We start from the raw sequence: 22,504 nt of genomic DNA, 5'->3' as shown, positions 1-22,504 counted from the left end.
GTATAACTAGGGGGTTGTTCTGGTATTAACGAACTGGGTTGATCTTGAACAAGTTGCTTCACCTTCTTAAGCCTCAGTTTCCTCATATGTAAAATAGGGATAAGAATGGTTCTACTTCAAACGCGTAGGACTACTGTGGATTAAATGAGAAGTGTATGTAAAACACTTAGCACAGTTAGGTATTAATGACAATGATAATGAGGGTGACAATAATTCCCAATCCCACTCCACCAGGACATTTTGAGGACTTCAGCCAGAGGTGGCCAGAGGAGACCCCTGTCTTGGCTCTAAACTGGGTCTTCTTCCTCTTTCCTGTTAGGAACTTTATCCCTACTGCCACATACTCCATAATCATATCCTGGCATCCTGGCTGACCTGCTTACTGCAGAGAGCAATAAACTGTTTCTCCCAACGATTCACAGAATTCAACACCTTGACTTTTATTTTCTTAACATTTGTTTCTCTTCTTTCTGTAGCTTGAATGAGTCTGTTACTGCAAGATGAGGGCCTCTTGCACCTGACTCCCTCGGAATGCCCATCCCTTGATGCCTCCAGGCTCCAGCAGTGGAGGGTCGGGGAGCTCAGATTTTAGAAAGGATGGAGGATCCTGGAAGATTTCCTCCTCCTCGACCAGGTAACCCCCACCCCAGTTCAAAAACTCTGTTGAAGTCTGGCCATTTCCTTTCTTTCCCCACAAAGTTTTCCCTGTAGAAATTCATTTTCCCTTGAGACTAAGTTTGTTCTCACTATTGAATTGTTTTGTACCCACCAACGGGTAGATTATAAAAGTTCTCTGCAAATTCTTGGGCTGTACTTGCGTGGAAGTTTACCAGCAACAAGTTGCATGTATGAAGTTAAAAATGAATTTTTTCTGGTTCCTGGGTCCACCACATTTTTCCCAGAAAAGTTTTCCATTTTTTCTTCCTGTTTATCTAGAAGGACTACAATTATTCTTTGGGGTGCAATAGATTCCTCTCTCAAAGAGTTTATTTTTTATTGAAACATCATATATATACAGGGAGAAGCACAGATTTTAGCCCATTGTATACATTTTAACATAGTGTATAACCCAGGGAACTTTTGCGTAACACACACACAAGGATATGCATATATCCCAACTCCCAGTTCAAGATAGAAAATATTTTCAACATCCCAGAAGCTCTCTGATGCTCCCTAATGCTCCTTCCCTGTTAATACCAACTGCCACCACAGATAAAATGACTTTAATGACTTCTGTCACTATGGATCAGTTTTGCCTGTTCCTGAAATTCATATGAATGGAATCATACAATGTGTACCCTTTAGTGTGTGGCTCCTTTTGCTTGTCTCACATGTCTGTGAGGTTCTTTCTTGCTGTGTGTAACAATACTTATTTTGTATTACTGTGTGTTTTCCATTTTATAAATATTCCATAATTTATCCATTCCACTGTTGATGGACATTTGAGTTGTTTCCAATTTTTGGCCACTTTGAATTAATCTGCTGTGGAAATTCTTGTCCATGTCTTTTGGTGGGCAAGCTCATTTCTCTTGACTGTACACCTAGCAGCAGGATTGCTGGGGCCCAGGGTAAGCCTCGTTTAGCTATAGTAAAGATTGCCCAACAGTTTTCCAAAATGGTTGTAGTAATTTACACTCCCACTAGCTCAGGATGAGTGTATTAATTGCTCAATAACTTTATCAATACTTTGCCTTGTTGGCCTTTTCATTTTAGTCATTCTGGTGGGTGTATAATAGCATTTCATAGTGATTTTAATTAGCATCTCCTGATGCAGTACTGACGTTAAGTAACTGTTATGTGCTTACTGGCTCTTTGAACATCTTCTTTTGCAAAGTGCCTGCTTCAGTCTTTTGCTCATTTAAAAAGCTGAATTATCTTTTTTTTTTTTATTTGTAGGCACTCTACATACTCTGGACACTAACACTTTGTCAGATATATGTATTGTGAGCGTCCATTGGTCTGTGGTTTGCCTCTTCACTCAATGTTATCTTTTGATGAAGCCAAGGTTCTTAAGTTTAACGTAGTCCAATGGATCAACCTTATTTTTAATGGTCAGTGCCTTTTATGCCTACTTAGGAAATCTTTGACTTCACGACACCTAAGTCAGGAAAATAGTCTCCTATGTCTTCTTCTAGAAACTTTGTTGTTTTACCTTTCACGTTAAGATCTGTAATCCATTTTGAATTAATTTGTGTTAAGTAGGGTCAAAGTTCATTCTTCCCATACAGATACACAATTGATCCAGGACTGGTTATTAAAAGGACCATTCTTTCCCTCACTGAGTTGCAGGAGTGCCTTTGTCATAAAGTAAATGTATATGTGTGGGTCTGTTTCTGGGCCCTAAATTCTGTTCCATGGATCTATTTGAATGTCTTTTTTTTTTTTTTTTTTTTTTTTTTTTTTTTAAGATTTTATTTTTTCCTTTTTCTCCCCAAAGCCCCCCGGTACATAGTTGTGTATTCTTCGTTGTGGGTTCCTCTAGTTGTGGCATGTGGGACGCTGCCTCAGCGTGGTCTGACGAGCAGTGCCATGTCCGCGCCCAGGATTCGAACCAATGAAACACTGGGCCGCCTGCAGCGGAGCGCGCGAACTCAACCACTCGGCCACGGGGCCAGCCCCTATTTGAATGTCTTTGTGCCAATATCATGCTGGCTTGACTACTGTAGCTTTATAATAAATCTTAATATCTGCTAGTATAAATCTTCTGATGTTATCCTTCAAGGTTATCCTGGCTATTCTAGATCTTTTCCATTGCCATACAAATTTTACAATTAGCTTGCCAATTCTCCCTCTCTGTCTCTCTGTTTCTCTGTCTCTGTCACACACATACCCACACATTCCCTACTGGCATCTAATTGGAATTTCATTAAAGCTATACATCATTTGGGGATAGAACTGACATAATGACAGTACTGAGACTTGATAGATGTCTCCACTGTTTAGCTCTATAGTTTCTCTCAGCAATGTTTTATCATTTTCAATGTAGAAAAAAATTTTAAATAAAATTTATCTTTTTACTGGTCATAATTTTTTCCTTTCTCGTTGGGGAGGAATAGCCATACAAAAGCTTTTGAAAAGCAAGTTCATTCCCAGTCTATTGATAACAGAGTTCAAAGCAGCCTAAGGCTTTGATCTGGCTACCGCAAACCTCCTCAGCGCCTGTTACGCCCCAGGCTTCCACAGACTCATTCGGGCCTCCCCACATCTCTCCATCCATCTTACTCTGACTGATAGTATTGCTTTCTTGTCCCTCAGGACTGATCTCATTTTGTTACTTACCTGCAGTGTTTCAGACTGGGTGTTTGTTTGCAAGTTAGCTTAAGTAAAAAGATACTTGACCAGAAGGATATAGGGGCTCATGGGATCACTGGGAACCTGGAAGACTAGGTATTGAAATGGGCAGAAACCAATTGCCTTGAAAAGTTGGATCCCAAGAAGCCCAGCAATGGTCTCTCAGTAGGAGTTTGGTCCACAAGCTGGTATTGCTGTGTGGGATGAATGACCACCAACGGTACCTCTGTCCTTGGCTACTTGCTCAAGAATGAAAGTTCCAGAAAAGTGTCTTCTGAGCCAGGTCTAAATTATGTAAGGATCTGGCTACCTTATTGTAGGTTGGGGTGGGAAGAGGCAAGAATTATTTCTCACCCAAACTATACAGAATGAGAACTCACCAAAAGGGCGAGCAAGGAACCATTATGAAGGGGAGGAGGGATGGCTGAAGGCTGGGGGGCCAAAAAGAGACACTGTGTTATCCTAACTAGATGGTAAGCTACTTGAGGGCAGTCACAGGGCGATGACTATAAACTGTGAACAGTAATGCTTGTGATTGTTGTTTACAGCAATAAAGATGTTCAGAATATACGCAAAGGATTATCTCCTGGTAGGACATCCTTAGTCCTTACTATAAAGTAGAAAATGATACCTCCCTCCCTTGTTCCCTCTGGGTCACTTCTACGGTAGCGATAGCAGCCATCAATCATTTTAAAGAGGAAAGAGAAGGTAACAACATATCAAACAACAGAATGATTTCAACCATGTTAAAATAGACAGAAGTAAAATCAAGAAGTATATGCACTAAAATATTGAGTGGAAATGTCTGGATTATGAGAGTGTAGGCAATTTTAATGTCCATTGCTTTGGTTATTTGGGATCTTTTATGGTTCTATACAAATATTAGGATTTCTTGTTGTAGGTCTATGAAAAATGCCATTGTTATTTTGATAGGGATTACATTGAATCTGGAGATTGCTTTGGATAGTATGAACATTTTAACAATATTAATTTTTCCAATCCATGAACACAATACATATTTCCATTTATTTGTGTCTTCTTCAGTTTCTTTTACCAATGTCTTACAGTTTTCAAAATACAGGTCTGTCACCTCTTCAGTTAGATTTATTCCTAGATATTTTATTCTTTTTGATGCAATTGTAAATGGGATTGTTTTCTTAATTTCTTTTTCTGATAGTTTGTTCTTAGTGTATAGAAATGAAAGAGACTTCTCTATATTAATTTCGTATCCTGCAACTTTATTGAATTCATTTATTAGTAGTTTTTTAATAGTTTTTTGGTGGGGCCTTTAGAGTTTTCTGTATATAGTATCACGTTATCTGCAAACAGTGACAGTTTTACTTCTTCCTTTCCAATTTGGATGCCTTTTATTTCTTTTTCTTGTCTGATTGCTGTGGCTAGGATTTCTAATACTATGTTGAATTAAAGCGATGAGAGTGAGCATCTTTGTCTTGTTCTTGATCTTAGAGGAAATGCTTTCAGCTTTCCACCAATGAGTATGATGTTAGCAGTGAGTTTGTCATATATTAGCTTTAGTGTATGGAGGTATGTTCCTTCCATACCCACTCTGCTGAGAGTTTTTATCGTAAATGGATGTTAAAGTCTGTCGAAAGCTTTTTATGCATCTACTGAGATGATCATATGATTTTTATTCTTCATTTTGTTAACTTTTATTCTTTAACTTGGTGTATCACATTGATTGATTTGTCAATACTGAACCATCCCTGCATCCCTGAGATAAATCCCATTTGATCATGGTGTATGATCCTTTTAATGCATTGCTGAATTTGGTTTGCTAATATTTTGCTGAGAATTTTTGCATTTATGTTCATCAGGGATATTAGCCTGTAATTATCTTTTATTGTAGTGTCTTTATCTGGTTTTGGTATCAGGGTAATGCTGGCCTTATAGAATGAGTTTGGAAGCATCCCTTCCTCTTCAAATTTTTGGAAGAGTTTGAGGAGGATAGGTATTAATTCTTCTTTAAATGTTTTGTAGACGTCACCTGTCAAGCCATCTGGTCTTGGACTTTTGTTTGTTAGGAGTTTTTTGATTACTGTTTCAATTTCATCACTAGTGATAGGTCTGTTCAGTTTTTCTATTTCTTCCTGATTCAGTCTTAGAAGAGTGTATGTTTCTAGGAATTTATCCATTTCTTCTAGATTGTCCAATTTGTTGGCATATAATTGTTTGTAGTAATCTCTTATGATCCTTTGTATTTATGTGGTGTGGGTTGTAACTTCTCCTCTTTCATTTCTGACTTTATTTTTTAGGTCTTCTCTCTTTTTTTTTTTCTTGAGTCTGGCAAAATGTTTATTAATTTTGTTCATCTTTTCAAAGAACCAGCTCTTAGTTTCATCAATCTTTTCTATGTTTTTTTGGTCTCTATTTCATTTATTTCCACTCTGACCTTTGTTGTTTCCTTCCTTCTACTGACGTTGGGTTTTGTTTGTTCTTCTTTCTCTAGTTCCTTTAGGTATAAAGTTAGATTGTTTATTTAAGATTTTTCTTGTTTCTTGAGGTAAGCTTGTACCACTATAAGCTTCCCTTTTAGAAGTGCTTTTGTCACATTCCATAGATTTTGGAACATTGAGTTTCCATCATCATTTTTCTCAAAGTATTTTTTTAGTTCCTCTTTGACTTATTCAATAACCTGTTGCTTATTGAGTAGCATGTCTTTTAGTCTCCATGTGTTTGTGTTTTTTCCAGTTTTCTTCTTGTAGTTGATTTCTAGTCTCATACCACTGTGGTTGGAAAAGATGCTTGATATGATTTCAGTCTTTTTAAATTTGTTGAGACATGCTTTGTGGCCTAATGTGATCTATCCTGGAAAATGTTCCGTGTCCACTTGAAAAGAATGTGTATTCTGCTGTTGGGGATGGAATGCTGTTCTGTATATATCTATTAAGTCCATCTGGTCTAATATGTCCTTTAAGGCCAATGCTTCCCTATTGATTTCCTGTCTGGATGATCTATTTAATGATGTAAATGGGGTGCTAAAGTCCCCTACTATTATCATATTACTGTCAATTTCTCCTTTTATGTCTTTATGTATTTAGACATTCCTATATTGGCTGCAAATATATTTACAAGTGTTATATCCTCTTGTTGGGTTGATCCCTTTATCATTATGTAATGCCCTTCTTTGTCTCTTGTTACTGTCTTTGTTGTAAAGTGTATTTTGTCTGCTATAAGTATTGCTAACCCAGTGTTCTTTTCGTTTCCATTTGCATGGAATATCTTTTTTCATCCCCTCCCTTTCAGTCTGTGTGTATCTTTAGATCTGAAGTGAGTCTCTTGTAGGCAGCATGTATATGAGTCTTGTTTTTTTATCCATTCAGCCACCCTATGTCTTTTGATTGGAGCGTTTAGACCATTCACATTTAAAGTGATTATTGATAGGTATGTACTTACTGCCATTTTAGTAATTATTTTCTGATTGTTTTTGTAGTTTTTCTCTGTTTCTTTCTTCTTCTCCTGCTTTCTTCCCTTGTGATTGGATGACTTTCTTTAGCGATATGTTTGTATTCCTTTCTGTTTGTTTTTTCTATCTATTATTGGTTTTTGGTTTATGGTTACCATGAGGTTCTTATATAACAACTTATGTCGATAGCAGTCTTTGTTAAGTTGATGGTCACTTAAGTTTGAGCACATTCTAAAAGCACTGGATTTTTATCCACCCCTCCACTTTTTATGTTTTTGGTGTCATACTTCACATCTTTTTGTTTTGTGTATCCCTTAACTACTTATTGTAGATATGAATAATTTTACTACTTTTGTCTTTTAACCTTCATACTAGCTAAATAGGGAGTTGATCCACTAACTTTACAATATATTTGCCTTTATCAGTGAGATTTTTTTCTTTCTCAATTTTTATATTTCTAGTTACGGTCTTTTCCCATTTAAGGCAGTCCCTTTAACATTTCTTATAAAGCCGGTTTAGTGGTGGTGAACTCCTCTAGCTTTTGCTTGTCTGGGAAACTCTTTATCTCTCCTTCAATAGAATATTCTTGGTTGTAAGACTTTTCCCTTCAGCACTTTGAATATGTTGTGCCACCCCCTTCTGGCCTGTAAAGTTTCTGCTGAAAAGTCAGCTGATAGCCTTATAGGGGTTCCCTTATATGTAACTAGTTGTTTTGCTCTTGCTGCTTTTAAGATTCTCTCTCCTTTTTTCTAATGTTTATTTTTTATTGAGGTAACATTGGTGTATAACATTATATAAATTTCAGGTGTACATCATTATATTTCTATTTCTGTGAGACTACATTGTATTCACTACCCAAGGACTAATTACCATCAGTCACTAATGTGCCCTTTTACTCTTTTCACCCTCCCCTCTCCCCTCTTGCCTTCTGGTAAGCACCAATCTAATCTCTATATCTATATGTTTGTTTGTTGTTGTTGTTATTTTTATCTTCCAATTTTGAGTGAAATCATACGGTATTTAGCTTTCTCCATCTGACTTATTTCACTTAGCATAATACCCTCAAGGTTCATCCATGTTGTCACAAATGGCCTGATTTCATCTTTTTTTATGGCTGAGTAGTATTCCATTGTACATATATACCACATCTTCTTTATCCATTTGTCCACAGATGAGCACTTAGGTTGTTTCCAAGTCTTGGCTATTGTCAGTAATGCTGCAGTGAATATAGGGGTGAAAATAGCTTTTCAAATTAGCGTTTTCATGTTCTTTGGATAAACACCAAAGTAGTACAGCTAGATTATATGATAGTTCTATTCTTAGTTTTTTGAGGACTCTCTATACTGTTTTGCATAGCAGCTGCACCAGTTTACATTCCCACCAGCAGTGTATGAGGGTTCTCTTTTCTCTACATCCTCTCCAAATTTTGTTATTTCTTGTCTTGTTATTTTTAGCCATTTTGTTGGATGTGAGGTGATATCTCATTGTAGTTTTGATTTGCATTCCCTAATACTTAGCGATGTTGTGCATCTTTTCATGTGCCTGTTGGCCATCTGTATATCTTCTTTGGAAAAATATCTGTTCAGATACTTTGTCCATTTTTTAATGGGGCTGTTTGGTTTTTTGTTGTTGAGTTGTATGAGTTCTTTATATATTTTGGATATTAACCCCTTATCAGATATGTGATTTTCAAATATCTTTTCCCAATTGTTAGGTTGTCTTTTCATTTTGTTGATGGTTTTCTTTTCCATGCAGAAGCTTTTTAATTTGATGTAGCCCTATTTATTTATTTTTTCTTTTGTTTCCCTTGCCTGGGGAGATACAGTATTCAAAAAGATATTGCTAAAACCAATGTTGAAGAGCATACTACTTATGTTTTCTTCTAGGAGTTTTATGGTTTCAGGTCTTACATTCAAATCTTTAACCCATTTTGAGTTAATGTTTACATATGGTGTAAGATAATGGTCTACTTTTACTCTTTTGCATGTGGCTGTCCAGTTTTTCCAGTATCATTTATTGAAGAGACTTTCTTTTCTCCACTTGACTCCTTTGTCAAAAATTAGCTGTCCATTGATATGTGGGTTTACTTCTGGGCTCTTGATTCTGGTCCATTGATTTGTGTGTCTGTTTTTGGGCCAGTACTGTGCTGTTTTGATTACTATAACTTTGTAGTATGTTTTTAAATCAAGGAGTATGATACCTCCAGCTTTGCTCTTTTTTTTCAGGATTGCTTTGGCTATTTGGAGTCTTTTGTTGTTCTATATAAATTTTAGCATTCTTTGTTCTATTTCTGTTGAAAATGTCTTTGGAACTGATAGAGATTGCATTGAGTCTGCAGAGTGCTTTAAGAGTATGGACATTTTAACTATGTTAATTTTTCCAATCCATGAGCATGGAATATCTTTCCATTTCTTTGTGTCTTCTTCAATTTCTTTCAACAATGTTTTATAGTTTTCAGTGTAGAGATCTTTCACCTCTTTGGTTAAATTTATTTCTAGATATTTTATTGGGTTTTTTTTGCTATTGTAAATGGGATTGTGTTCTTGATTTCTCTTTCTGCTATTTGGTTGTTAGTGTATAGAAATGCAAATGATTTTTGCATGTTGATTTTGTACCCTGCAACATTATTGTATTTGTTTATTATTTCCAATAGTTTTTAGGTAGATTCTTCAGGGTTTTCTATATATAAAATCACATCATCTGCAAATATGACCAGCTTTTCTTCCTCCTTTACAATTTTGATCCCTTTTATTTCTTTTTCTTGACTGATTGCTCTGGCTAGGACTTCCAATACTATGTTAGATAATAGTAGTAAAAGTGGGCACCCTCATCTGTTCATGTTCCTAGATAATAGCTTTCAGTTTTTCACCATTGAGTATGATGTTAGCTGTGGGTTTGTCATATATACCTTTACTATCCTGAAGTAGTTTCCTTCTATATTCATTTTATTCAGAGTTTTTATCATAAATGTATGTCCAGACAAGGACAACAGACAAAAAGAAAATTACAGGCCAATATCACTGATGAGCATAGATATGAAAGATTCTCTCTTTATCTTTAACTTTTGACATTTTAATGGTAATGTGTCTTAGTGTTAGTCTCTTTGGATTCATCTTGTTTGGAACTCTCTGTGCTTGCTAGACTTGAATATGTGTTTCCTTTGCCAGGTTAGGGAAGTTTTCAGCCATTGTTTTTTTCAAATAGGTTTTCTCTCCCTTTCACTCTCTCTTCTCCATCTGGGACTCCTAAAATGTGAATGTGAGTATGTTTGATGTTTTCCCAGAGGCCCGTTAAACTATCTTCATTTCTTTAAATTCTTTTTTCTTTTTGTTGTTCCAGTTGGGTGATTTCCACTTCCTTATCTTCCAGATTGCTAATTCATTCTTCTGCATCATCTAATCTGCTGTTGATTTCCTCCAGTGTATTTTTCATTTCAGTTATTGTATTCTTCAGCTCTGATTGGTACTTTTTTATGTTTTCTATCTCTTTGCTGAAGTTCTCACTGTGTTCCTTCATTCTTCTCTTGAGTTCAGTGAGCATCTTTATGCCAATTACTTTGAACTCTTTATCTGGTATCTCCATTTCATTTAGTTCTTTTTCTGAGGTTTTATCTTGTTCTTTCACTTGAAACATATTCCTTTGTCTCCTCATTTTGCCTAACTGTCTGTGTTTGTTTCTATGTTTTAGGTAGATCAGCTGTGTCTCTTGCTCTTGAAGGATTGCCCTTATGTACAAAGTTGTTCTGTGGAGCCCACAGTGTGGTCGCCCCTGGTCATCAGAGCCAGGTGATCCAGGGGTGTCCCTTGTGTGGGCTAAATGCACCCTCCTGTTGTGGCTGGGCTGTGTTTGCTGCAGGTGTGCTTGTGTACAAGCCTGGCCCATGACACAGCTGGCTGCAAGGCCTTGTCATGACAGCTGTAGGCATGCTGATGGGTGCGGCAGACCTCCACTGTGGCTGGCTGCAAGACCCAGCCATGACTGTTGCAGGTGCTCTGGTTTGTGAGGCTGGACCTCCCCTGGGCAAGAGCCGCTTTGGAGGGATTCCAGTACTGGCTGAGGCTGCCTGCCAGGTGTTGTGGGGTAGGAGACTGCTTTGGAGGAGCACCGGCTGAAGCAGATGCACACAGGAATGCAGCAGTGAGGCCAATAAGGTAGATGAGGAGAGTTAGAAATGGCACCTGCCAGCACTGGACCAGCTAGGTAGAAAGTGAGCAAAAAAAATGGCACTCTCTAGAACCTCTGTCCCCGGAGAAAGTTCCTTCTGGCGCATACCCCAAAATTAGTCAATGAATCTCCTTCATGTATGGCTCAGACACTTTTCAAACTACTGCCTCTGTGCTGGCACTTGAAGTGAGTGTGTGTGCCCTTTAAGATCAGAATCTTGGTTTCCTACAGCCTTCTGGCTCTCTGAGACATAAGCCCCACTGGTTTTCAAAGTCAGATGTTATGGGGGCTCATCTTCCCAGTGCAGGTCCCCCAGGCTGGGGAGTGGGATATAGGGTTTGAACTCCTCCCTCCTCAGGGAGGATCTTTATGGCTTGTGATATCCCTCACACCTGTGGGTCGCTGTGTTAGGTGTGTGAGTCCCAACCAGACCACATCTCCACTCCTCCTACCCATCTCAATTTGGCTTTTCCTTTATATCCTTACTTGTGGGAAATCTTTCCTGCTAGTCTTCAGGTCATTATCAGAGAGCGTTGCTTTATCTGTAGTTATAGTTTTGGTGTGTCCATGGGAGGTGGCCAGCCCAGGATCTTGCTACTCTGCCATGTTAGTCCCAAGTCCTCCCTCTGTTTTTCGAAGACAAAATTTCATATTTTGTGGAATCTGTCATCACTGATAAAGTCAAATGTCATTCTAATTTTCTTTTTTTAAAAAATATTCTTCTTTAACTCTTTAGAAGCTTTTATAATTTTTCTTTGTGTTTTTTCTGAAGTTTCAGTATTACATGTCTACATGGGGGATTTGTTTTCATTTATCCAACTCATAATACAGCTGTTGTTTCAATTTAAAAATACCTGTCATTCTTGAATTCTAGAATAGTCTCAGCCATTTGAAGATTCTCTCTCTTTCACTCCTCCTTTTGAAACATGTTAAACTTTTCATTATAGACTCTTGGTCTCTTAAATTTTCTTTCATATTTTTTTATCTCTTCATCTCTGTGCTATATTCAAGGTGATATCTTCAGATTTATCTTTGAAGCAATTAATTCTCTCTTTGACTGTATCCTGTCCCTGGTTCCACCTGTCTATTGATGTTTATATATCAATAACTATGGTTTTCAAAAAATTATTTTTTTAGGAACACGTCACTACTTTTTATACTCTTGCCTTATGACATTCAATATTCTTTTAATATTTTAGATATAATTATTCTAAAGACTTTTTCATATTTTTTTCTATTATTTATAATTCTTGACTCTTCCAGTGGTGATTTGTTTCCTTGTGTGATTTCTAACTATTGACTATGAAGTAATCTTCAGGAATATTGTTTTTGTAGGAGTTCCAGAGGCTCTGGGTTGCAGAAGCATTTTTAGAAGCTGGATTCTCCCTTGCCTCTCCTACAATCCTATGTGATTAATGGATTCTGGAGCAATTTTTAATGTTAATCTCTTGATTTGGGCTCCCTACATCACAACCTGCTTGGCACCAATCTGGATTCTAACTTTTTTGAAAGATTACTTTTCTACCCAAGGTCCAGGTGGGAAACAAGTTTTCTTGACACTGTCCTAATGGGTGGACTTTTTCTAGTCTCTTTCCTGATGGGTAACCATTGTTGAATCTCAATTTTATTCTGGTAGCTCAGTTCCAATTCCCCTTGCACATTGGGCATATGGCTTGGACTCCCCCCGTGCAAGAGTTAGAACCTCAGCTTCCAGCAGTTAAGGCTTAAATCCCATGAGCTATTTATGCTTCAACTCCTACTTACTGTTTTGGCTTTGAGATCTCATTTTATTTCTGAAAGCTTCAATGCATTAGGTATGTATTTAAGCTGGTAATAGTTCAGAATTTGTCTACATGTGAAGTGAGTCGACATTTGTCTCTTAAACAAGTACACCAAAAGTGTGTGTGTGTGTGTGTGGCAATGGAACACCAGAGGGGTAGCAGCAGAACCAGAGAATGGTTTTGACACAGAAGCCAAGAAAGGAAACAGCTTCAAAGAGAAGTTGATGATCATTGGTTGCTATCAAGGAAAGCAAAAAAGAAAAAGAAAGGAAGACTACATGTGAACATAGGATTCAGAAATGAGTGGCCCCTGAGGGTGCTGTTTCCTCAGGTTTCAGGAGGAAGAGAGAATGGCGGTAGGGAAATAGAAGCAGTGGAATTTACACCTCCTGGTTGGAAAGTGTGATAGTGGTGGAAGGGAAGAACTAGGAAGAGCACTTAAAGGACCATTGAATTGTGTGAAGGTTTGTTTTTCAGAACAGGAGAAACCACATACTAGCAGCAATAATTCACCTCTCCATCTGGAGGGATCCCTATCCTTCTAGTCATCTAAAATTTTGTTTGCTTCCTCCATTCAAAAGTAGCGTTTCTTTTTTATTGGATAAGTTCTTCCAGCACAGGTGGCCTTTACAAAACTCTCTTTCCTAGGATCTCCTTGAGCCTCTTGGTTTAGACTTGGCCTCATTAACCTGAGTGTTATGGTTCTGAGTCTGGGTTTTGTCTTCTTGGTGAAGTAGACAAGGATGTGATTGATGTGGTAAAGTCAGAGTCAATCAAATCTAAGCCAAGCAGGTGCCACATTAAAATGTGACCCATTTCCATAACGAGTAGGAGTAGGGGTGGGGAGAGAGGGGAAACCGTGGTAAGCGATAGAAGGAAGTAAGGAAAGAGGGGAGGAAGAGGGAAAAGATGAAGAAGGGAGAGAGAAGGGGACAGGGTATGAGTATGTTGATTGATTAACTGAAGAAGACAATTGCAGAACCTTTTACACTTGAACTTCTGAGGGCTACTGATATTGTAACGCCACATGCCTCATCAGATATACTCAGTCCAAAGATATCCTTTGCCCATTTCAAGCTATTCCTAGTCATTCTCCTTAAGTTTTGATGTGTCTAGTTGTCATATCCTTCAAGCAAATACTCTCCAACTAAATATAAGTTGTGTGGTTTGGGGCAGTATAATGCCTGCAGAGTCCCCTCATCCCAAAGGGATCCTCAGGGCCCACATGTAGTAACTGCCCCCATCTGCTCTTCCTTGGACTGAGGTGCCCCTGGGTTCATGTCTTGTCCTTGAATGGATCCTTGGTGGGTTTGCTTGTGAGGTTTTATTAGATATCCCCCAAGAATCTTACCGTTGACTTAATTTCAGATACAGTAGTCCCCGCTAATCCATGATTTCATTTTCTGCGGTTTCAGTTACCCACAGTCAATCACAGTCTGAAAATGTTAAATGGAAAATTCCAGAAATAATTCAAAAATTTTAAACTGCGCACTGTTCTGAGTAGCTTGATGAAATCTTGCGCTGTTCTGCCCCATCCCACTTGAGATGTGAAACATTCCTTTGTCCAGCGCATCCACACTGTATACACTACCTGCCAGTTAGTCACTTAATAGCTGTCTGGGTTATCCAATCGCCTATAGTGGTATCACAAAGCTTGAGTTCAAGTAACCCTTATTTTATTTAATAATGGCCCCAAAGTATAAGAGTAGTGATGCTGGCAATTTGGATATGCCAAAGAGCAGCCCTAAAGTGTTTCCTTTAAGTGAAAAGATGAAAGTTCTCAATTTAATAAGGAAAGAAAGAAAATTGTATGCCAAGGTTGCTAAGATCTACAGTGACTTTTATTACAGTATATTGTTATCATTGTTCTATTTTATTATTAGTTATTGTTGTTAATCTCTTTCTGTGCCTAATTTATAAATTAAACTTTATCATAGGAATGTGTGTATAGGAAAAAACATAGTATAGATAGGTTTTGGTACTAGCCACAGTTTCAGGCAACCACTGGTGGTCTTGTAACGTATCCCTCATGGATAAGGGGGGACTACCATATTTTAGTTGACTGGTAGGTCCCCCAAGTGTGAATTCAGTGGGCAAACAGAATGAATGTTGATATGGCTGTTGAAGGAAACAGCTACAGGAGAAGGGGTGGGTCAAGGCCTCTTTGAGCTAGAAACAGCCTTTATGACCAGACCCTTGAGGAGAAATAGTGTTAAAAGCCCAGTTGGTAGTCAAAATCCTTAGTTACAGCTGAGGTGCAGAAAATGGAAACCAGCAAACAGCCGTGAAGTCCCCCTAAGCCTCTGTCCTCAAAGGCAGCCTATTCAGTATTAAAACAAGAAAGAACAAATCTGAATGCTCTGGAGAACAACCTCAGCGGAGCTTTTCATTAATTGAGGTTTGGATGGAAGTGCTAGAATCACTCTGGGAATCTCCCAAAATTAATTAACTGCTTGGCTAAAATGAATAAATAGAAAGCTCAAGAAAGAGGATTCCACTTCTCTGTCTACTCATGGCTGGTAGGGCTCACTTAAAGGAGACTCCAAAGAAACTCTGGGGCGGAAATAGTGGGGTCGATAGAGCTGAGCCAGAGACAGTGGCAGGCCAAGTCTCTACTGCCTGGTGTTAGACCTCATTCGGGTTGGCTTCAGTTGTAGAGCCCACTCTGCCAAAGAAGGGATGCCCCTGTTTAACTTTCCACTTGCTCTCTCAGACTTTGCCAGGAATCCTCTCCATCAGGAAGCCTTCTTTGCCCACCTCTCCCAATCCTCCCATGCCCTGGTTGGGTGATTGCCGTCCTCTGTGTTCCTACGCACCCTGTGCCCACCTCTATCCCAGCACAAACTGCTCTGTGGTGTGATTAGTGGTGAGGGGCTTTGTCAGTATTTGCCATTTGACCGTAAGCATCTCCATGAGGATGCACATCTTGGTTGTCTTCATACCCCAGCTTCTATCACATGGTCTGGCATGTGGCCATGATCAGTTTGTTTTAGAATGAACTGCAAATGGAAACCTATGGAGATATTTGAAGGTTTACTTTGGTATTACTATAATCAATTGCAAGAAAAGTCTCTAAAGCTAAAACTTGGTTGTGTATGTGGGTCACTGTGTGTATTTTAATGGCACCTAAAACATTGTCCATCACACTTGTGTCTCTGAGGACACTAGAACCACACAAGCTGAGCAGGTATTTCTAAAGCTAACCAGGACTCCTGGTACAGTAAGGAAGAGAAAGCTCTTTCTGTCTCTGTCTCCACACACCTGGACAAGTGGTTTGCACCAAGTGAGCCTGGAGCTATTCTCTAAAGATTTCTCATTTGGGGTTTTCTTTTCTTATCTCCACTCTGTGAGTCTTAGTACTATAAAAATAGAATACTAAGGAGGATTTGAATTTGCCTTTAAACAAGGAGTCCTTGAAGAGTTTATTGCAAGTAACTCCTTCTCTCAGAAGATCTGCAAGGAGAGGGGTCTTAGCAGAGGTGAGCCGTCATGGGTATCTTGGGACCCATGGCCCTGGGGCTGCACAGGCCCACCCCACATAAGAAACAGCTGTCACTCTGGTCACCACCCTTCCTTCTTGATCAGTTGTGTCCATTGAAGGGAAAAAGATAAGTATGGCTAAGAGGAGGTCATATTGTTAAGAACATTGACAGCTAACCCCTTGTCCTTACTAGTTAGTGCTTGACTAGGATGAGTTAATGACCTGGAAGGGGGCTGCGCACGGAGGACCAGGGTGACAAATAGACCCTACAGAGAGATGGGAAATGCTAAAGGAACTCTGTCCCCGCTTTATGACATTGTTCAGGGTCTTGACCGCTCAAAATCATCGTCTAAGCTTTTAGTGTAGGTGTCCCAGGCTGCCAGCCTCTTACCTGGGAGGTCGGGGAGCAGGACAGCCTCAATTCCCTGAGGATTGTTTCTCTTTGCAGGGACAAGTAACCAGTAACACAAACAAACAAATAAATAAATGAAATAGGGAAAATGGGGCAGAGTTGCCAGATAAGATGAAAGATGTCCAGTTAAGTTTGAATTTCAGATAAACAATGAATTATTTTTTAGTATAAGTATGACCCAAATACTGACTGGGACATACTTATATTAAAAATTATTTGGGGGCCGGTCCGGTGGCGCAGCGGTTATATTCACACGTTCCGCTTCTCGGCAGCCCAGGGTTCGCCAGTTCGGATCCTGGGTGCAGACATGGCACTGCTTGGCAAAAGCCATGCTGTGGTAGGCATCCCACATATAAAGTAGTGGAAGATGGACATGGATGTTAGCTCAGGGCCAGGCTTCCTCAGCAAAAAGAGAAGGATTGGCAGTAGTTAGCTCAGGGCTAATCTTCCTCAAAGAAAAAAAAATTTATTTGTTGTTATATGACTATACTTAACACTACTGAATTATACACTTAAAAATGGTTAGGTAGGTAAAAAAAAATTATTTGATGTTATCTGAGAGTCTACTTTAACTGGGTGTCTTGTATTTTTTATTTGCTAAATCTGGCAACTGTAAAATGGAGGCAAAGGACTTCCCTTTCCATTCCTCCTTCCCTCCAAGCCAGGGTCCTAGGTGTAATCATAAAGATTCTTCTGGGCTTGTCAATTCAATTCCTGAGGTTGGCTGCCCTGATATAGGGTGAGGCTCAGACAGGCTTGCAGATCCAGAGCCGCACTCCTTCCTGGGAGTCCACAGACTCTGGGGAGGGGCCCGTTGGAACCCCGCCTAGTAATCCAGAGAGTCATGGGCCCCCTGTGGCCGCCCTCCAGGCAGGGAAGAGACTGAATCCCAGGTACCAAAAGATCCTGCAAGACAGGCCCTGACAGAAGTCAGAAACCAATGGCCCGAATATGTCTGTCATCACTTCGTCCCTCACTGATGGTCACACCCAAGTCTTTAAGCTGCAAGGCCATGCCGAGTTGCACTCCCACTTTAAGCCAACCTATATCACATGTAAAAATCTGGATTTGCCAAAAATACAGTACTGAGTGATTACTTTATCCTGTTGACAACAGGATAGACCAACAGGCTTTCTTTAATTAGTAAAATTCCCCTTATGCATTTAAAATAGGATACCATTAGGAAAAGAAAAAGAAATAGAGGAAGATTGGCGTGCCACCCCAAGGAAGGCCAGGGATTGCAAAGCAAGTTATTCCTGTACATGGGACAGCCACTGGCCAACATGTGCAGGTAGCCAGGACGGCCAGCGTGCATGAGGCAGGTTGGGTGGTGTGTGAGAGTGGCTAGGCAACCGCAAGATACTTTCCTGGGAGGTTCTCAGAGCCAGTCTCATCTTATAGGTGCCCTGCAAGTGTGTGAGGTCAGGCTGCTGTTGCTTCCATCTGTGTCATCCCCCCTCACCGTATGTGGGTGGGCAGAAGCTGAAGAGATGGTGGAGACATGGCGGAGAGTGGCAAGGGGAGCGGGAGGTCATTAGGGTGGAAGTGGTGGTAGAGAGAAGAGGAGAAACTTGCTCTGGCTGAGGATGCGTTAGACAGAGACAAGGAAGCCGCCAGCAGAGGACTGAGCCTGAACTGCTTGAAGAAACTGCTGTACAGCCAGCGTTTAGTGACAGTCTGCCTCGTGCATAGTGCTGGTAGTTGGCAATACAAAAATGATGCAAACAGTAATAACGATAATAACAAAAGACAAAATCCTATCCTCTAAGTCATGGGCTGAATTGCATTCCCCTAGAAGAGATATATTGAAGTCCCAACCTCCAGTACGCCAGGATGTGGCCTTATTTGGAAACAGCATCCTTGCAGATGTAATTAAGTTAAAATGAAGTTGTACGAGTAGGATAGGCCCCCAATCCAATATGACTGTTGTCCTTCTAAAAAGACAGAGAGGTGACAATGGAGACACACGACAATGGAGACACACAGGGAGAACACCAGGTGATGGCAGAGGCAGAGACTGGAGTGATGGAGCCGCAAGCTGAGGAACACCCAAGATGGGCAGCCAACCACCAGAAGCCAGGAGAGAGGCCTGGAACAGGTTCTCCCTCACAGCCTCAGAAGGCACCAACCCCGCCCACACCTTCATGTCAAATTTCTAGCCTCCAGAGCCATGAGACAACATATTTCTGCTGTTGTAAACCAATCAGTTTGTGGTACTTTGCGTATGGCAGCCCCAGGAAACTAACACACTCCATAATAATCATCATCGCCATTGAGTTATTATATGTGGCGGGCACCAAGTTAAGGGGTTTATACAATTACATCACTTGCTTTTCACTGCAGCCCTACAAGAAAGAGATATTATTCATGTTATCCCACATCACCATTGAGGAGAGGGAAGTGTAGGGAGGCCTACAGTCAAATCATTTTAGGCAGAAACTTAGACAACAGAGGGAAGTACTGTGGGGTGAGAAACCTTCAAATCACACTTCAGAAGCAATGACTTACTTCATTCAAGTGTTAGGTCAGTCCTGCTCAGCACTCAAGGGGAAGAAGTTGAAACCAGTAAGTCATTGTATGAGTCAGGACAGGCCAGGTTACGCTGCAGTAACAAACAAGTCCTGAAATCCAGTCTCTGGAAGTCTCCACCATATTGATTTACTAGGTAAAGTAAGTGGAGTGCCAAATCTAGATAGCGACTAAAAGAAAAGGCAATGAGAGCAGCTGTGATCACTTCAATTTGGGGAGGATTTAGATTCATGACTTCCCTTTTTTATTTTTTATTGGTTTGTTTTTTTGTGAGGAAGATTGGCCCTGAGCTAAGAGCTGTGCCCACCTTCCTCTACTTTGTATGTGGGACACAGCCATAGCATGGCTTCATGACCCATGTGTAGGTCCATGCCCGGGATCCAAATCTGCGAACTTCAGGCCACTGAAGCGGAGGGTACGAACTTAACCACTACACCACCAGGCTGGCCCCTTAGATTCATGACTTTCCTAACAATAATGTTGCTAAGAAAAAAAAACCAGTCTTCACGATGGAAGAGAAAGTTTCCTGGCGGTGGCTGACTGGTGTAATGTTAGTGGCTAAACTAAGTTTATCACAGATTAAGCGTATCAGGGATAAATATGATACCCATTTAATTCTTTTGTTTTATGTCACTCATTTCTGAAATATTCAAAATCTTTTATCCCCTGTGAGTAAACATTACATCTTGACAAAGTCTTTATCCAGCACATGGGAGATGCTAACTTAATGTCTGTTGAATGACTAAATGAAATGAATGTTAGGCGTTGATACTATGAAATAAGATATAGGCAGAATAATCACAGAAGAAATAGGCCTTTGAAAACATTCCCCAAGATACTTTTCTCCTCTGGAGTTTGGGTTTTCATGCGCCAGTAAAATCGAAAGAACAAAATGGACAAGTTGGCCGGTAAGGACGTTAACAACAATGACCACCTACTGGTGCCATCCACAAAGAGAATCAGAACACTAGGCCGGACCCAGATTTAGAATTAGAGCCATCTTTACACTGAATACATTTAGCTTTTTGAAAATTTCACTGCATTGTACTGATCTTCCTGATCGTCCAAGCCAAACGCACTGAGCTGAACGGCCTGCCTTCCCCTCCAGAAGTCTGAGGACAGAACCCTCGAGCAGTAGCCTGGCGTCATCTGTACAAACAGGACTGGGGAGAGTCGCTGCCCATTTTGGGGGGAGGGTGGTGTTCCCAGGCACAGCGCCCCTCCCGGTTCCCAACTGTCTCCCCACCGGCCCACGACCCTCTCCCACAGAGCACGGCAGGGCGGGGCGGTGGAGTTAGCGCTCTCGTGGGACAGCACCCGGGCTCCTGGACTCCTGCCCTTGTCTCCTCAAGCGAACGGTTCTCACAGGGATTAGCCGAAGCCCAGAATCCCTTCCTCTCCGCACCAAGCGTGCGTTTCCTTTCCTTCTCTCTCCACCCACCTGGAAAAACTGTCTGCCTTGCAGCTGCCTGACTGCCTCCTGGCCCACCTGGCCGTGCAGCTCTCCATGGAGCTGTGTGGCAGCAAAGAGGCGACGGGAAAATAGAATGACAGAGCCAAAGCCGGGTTCTTGGGGGGGCCGTGTCGCTCGGACCTCAGCCCTTCCCTCACAGTTTGCCCCAATTTCAGGCCATTCCTGAACTCTCTGCCACGGCCTCTGCTATCAGGCTCCCATGGGGTGGTGGGAAGGGAGGGGGTGCTTCCTGCTGACCAGCCAGATTCAGAGCCTCTGACTCTTGAAAACACGGAGACTCCGGGGAAGGAGCCATACGCCCTCCCTCGGGCTAGGAGATGAGTCCCTCCGCACTGCTCACAAGAAAGAAATGCAAAGATGAGTGCAATGGACATTTATAAGAATTTTTGCTTTTATTTGAACACACAGGATGGCATTTGAAGGGCCCTGGGAGGCAGCAAGTGCTTTTTCATTAGTTGGACAGACGACACACGGCCATTTGTGCCGCCAGGAAGACAGGTGGATGTAACGATGAATACATCTTTATTGCTTCATGGGGCAGTAAAACAGGGAAACGAGATCCAGCGCTGTGGTTTTTCTCCTGTTAACCGGGCTCTTATTTAGATATGTGTATGTGTTTTCCCAAGTTTAAACTTTCAGAGTTACATAACTGCTCCGCCTGGCTTATAATCAAACTTTCAGATTAGCTGGAGGTGCCCTGTACGAGTCGGGAGCTGGCTTGGGGCTGATCCACGTGACCTTGTCGGGCTTCCTTGTCGGATTGCTCTCTAAGGAAAGGTGTTTGCTTGAGGTCAGGAAAGCAAGTTGCTTGCAGACAGGTCCTAGTGCCCATTTTGGGGGCTTTTGGGCCAATACTGTGAGCATGTCCAGTTCTCAAAACAGTAACCTTTAAAAGTAGGAATTCGATCATACTTTGCCCCGTGAAAAGAACGTCCAAGACATTGAAATGTCTATACTGGCAGGAGCCACTTGAGAGAAAGTTTAAATTTCCAGTTATTCAAGTTCTTACTTCAGTGGTGTTCTCAACCCTGGATCGGAACAGTGTGATTCTTGGAAGCGGTGTCTCGTGGAGTCCAGATCCTAAATGTGTCCTTTCTTCTCTTGCTTACCTCCTTCTGTTAACTGAGTTACCATCCCAGCTGCTGATTCAAATGAAAATTGTGGCTATTTCTGTAGGATTTGCAAACATGGTGGAAGAGAGATTATGAGCAGGACCGAACATTTCAAATTTCTTTTGCTGGAACATTCTGTCGCTGGTAGAACATTAGATCTCCCCCAAAACCCAAAGTTCCTTCCTGTCCCCCATGGGCCTCCAGAGTTTGCAATGGGGATTAATGGCTTCAAGCTCTTAGATCCCCAGTGAAAGACCTATAGAAATGCAAAGCACCCAACCATCCCCTCCAAAGACAGAAAAACAAGTTGGGCCTTGGGGACCCCCAGGCAACGATTTCCTGCTCCAGAGCGGGCCAGAGGAGGAGGCACAGCCATCAGCTGCTGGGGGAAGACAAACATTTCAGTCCCAGGAAAGCATCCTAAGTTTTTGCAATGTGCCTGGTGCAGAGAAGGCCTTCGAGTCACTGTGGTGGTCTGTTTGAGTGTACCACTGGCTATAAATTAAGCAGAGACTTTAAACCCCAAAGACCTCCACAACGTTCCCCCCGCCCCATCCTTTAGTTCTCAGTCTCATTTCCTGTTTTAATGGCAGTTTAGTGGGACAAGTGGGAAAGATGACAAGCAGCATAGGAATGTGGAAGTCTTGCCCGTGCCTAAACAGACCAGATTATTGTCCCTTGACCTTTCACTTCTCCAAAGAAAATAACATTGTCTTTCTTGTCATAAAACGATGTATTACTCATTGAAAAAATTCAAACTTTAAGAAAAGTATTAAAAAGAAAGCTGAAATTTACCACTCTGAGATAAGGACTGTTAAAATTTGGTGAACGTTTTT

General features: G+C 40.9%; 1 long non-coding RNA gene across 1 annotated transcript in view; it reads left to right on the top strand.

Moving 5' to 3' along the window:
- The window catches only part of LOC138921897 (uncharacterized), a 74,924-nt gene that overhangs the window by 25,007 nt on the left and 27,413 nt on the right, over positions 1-22,504 (top strand). Inside the window, exon 2 of the long non-coding RNA XR_011434883.1 lies at positions 477-634. This is a non-coding gene — a long non-coding RNA (uncharacterized lncRNA). The remainder of the gene's footprint in view (positions 1-476; positions 635-22,504) is intronic.

Source organism: Equus caballus, chromosome 2 (genome assembly GCF_041296265.1).
Source record: "Equus caballus isolate H_3958 breed thoroughbred chromosome 2, TB-T2T, whole genome shotgun sequence".
Taxonomy (NCBI): domain Eukaryota; kingdom Metazoa; phylum Chordata; class Mammalia; order Perissodactyla; family Equidae; genus Equus; species Equus caballus.
The sequence above is the reverse complement of the archived record's forward strand: the minus strand, read 5'-3'. Positions and strand labels throughout refer to the sequence as shown.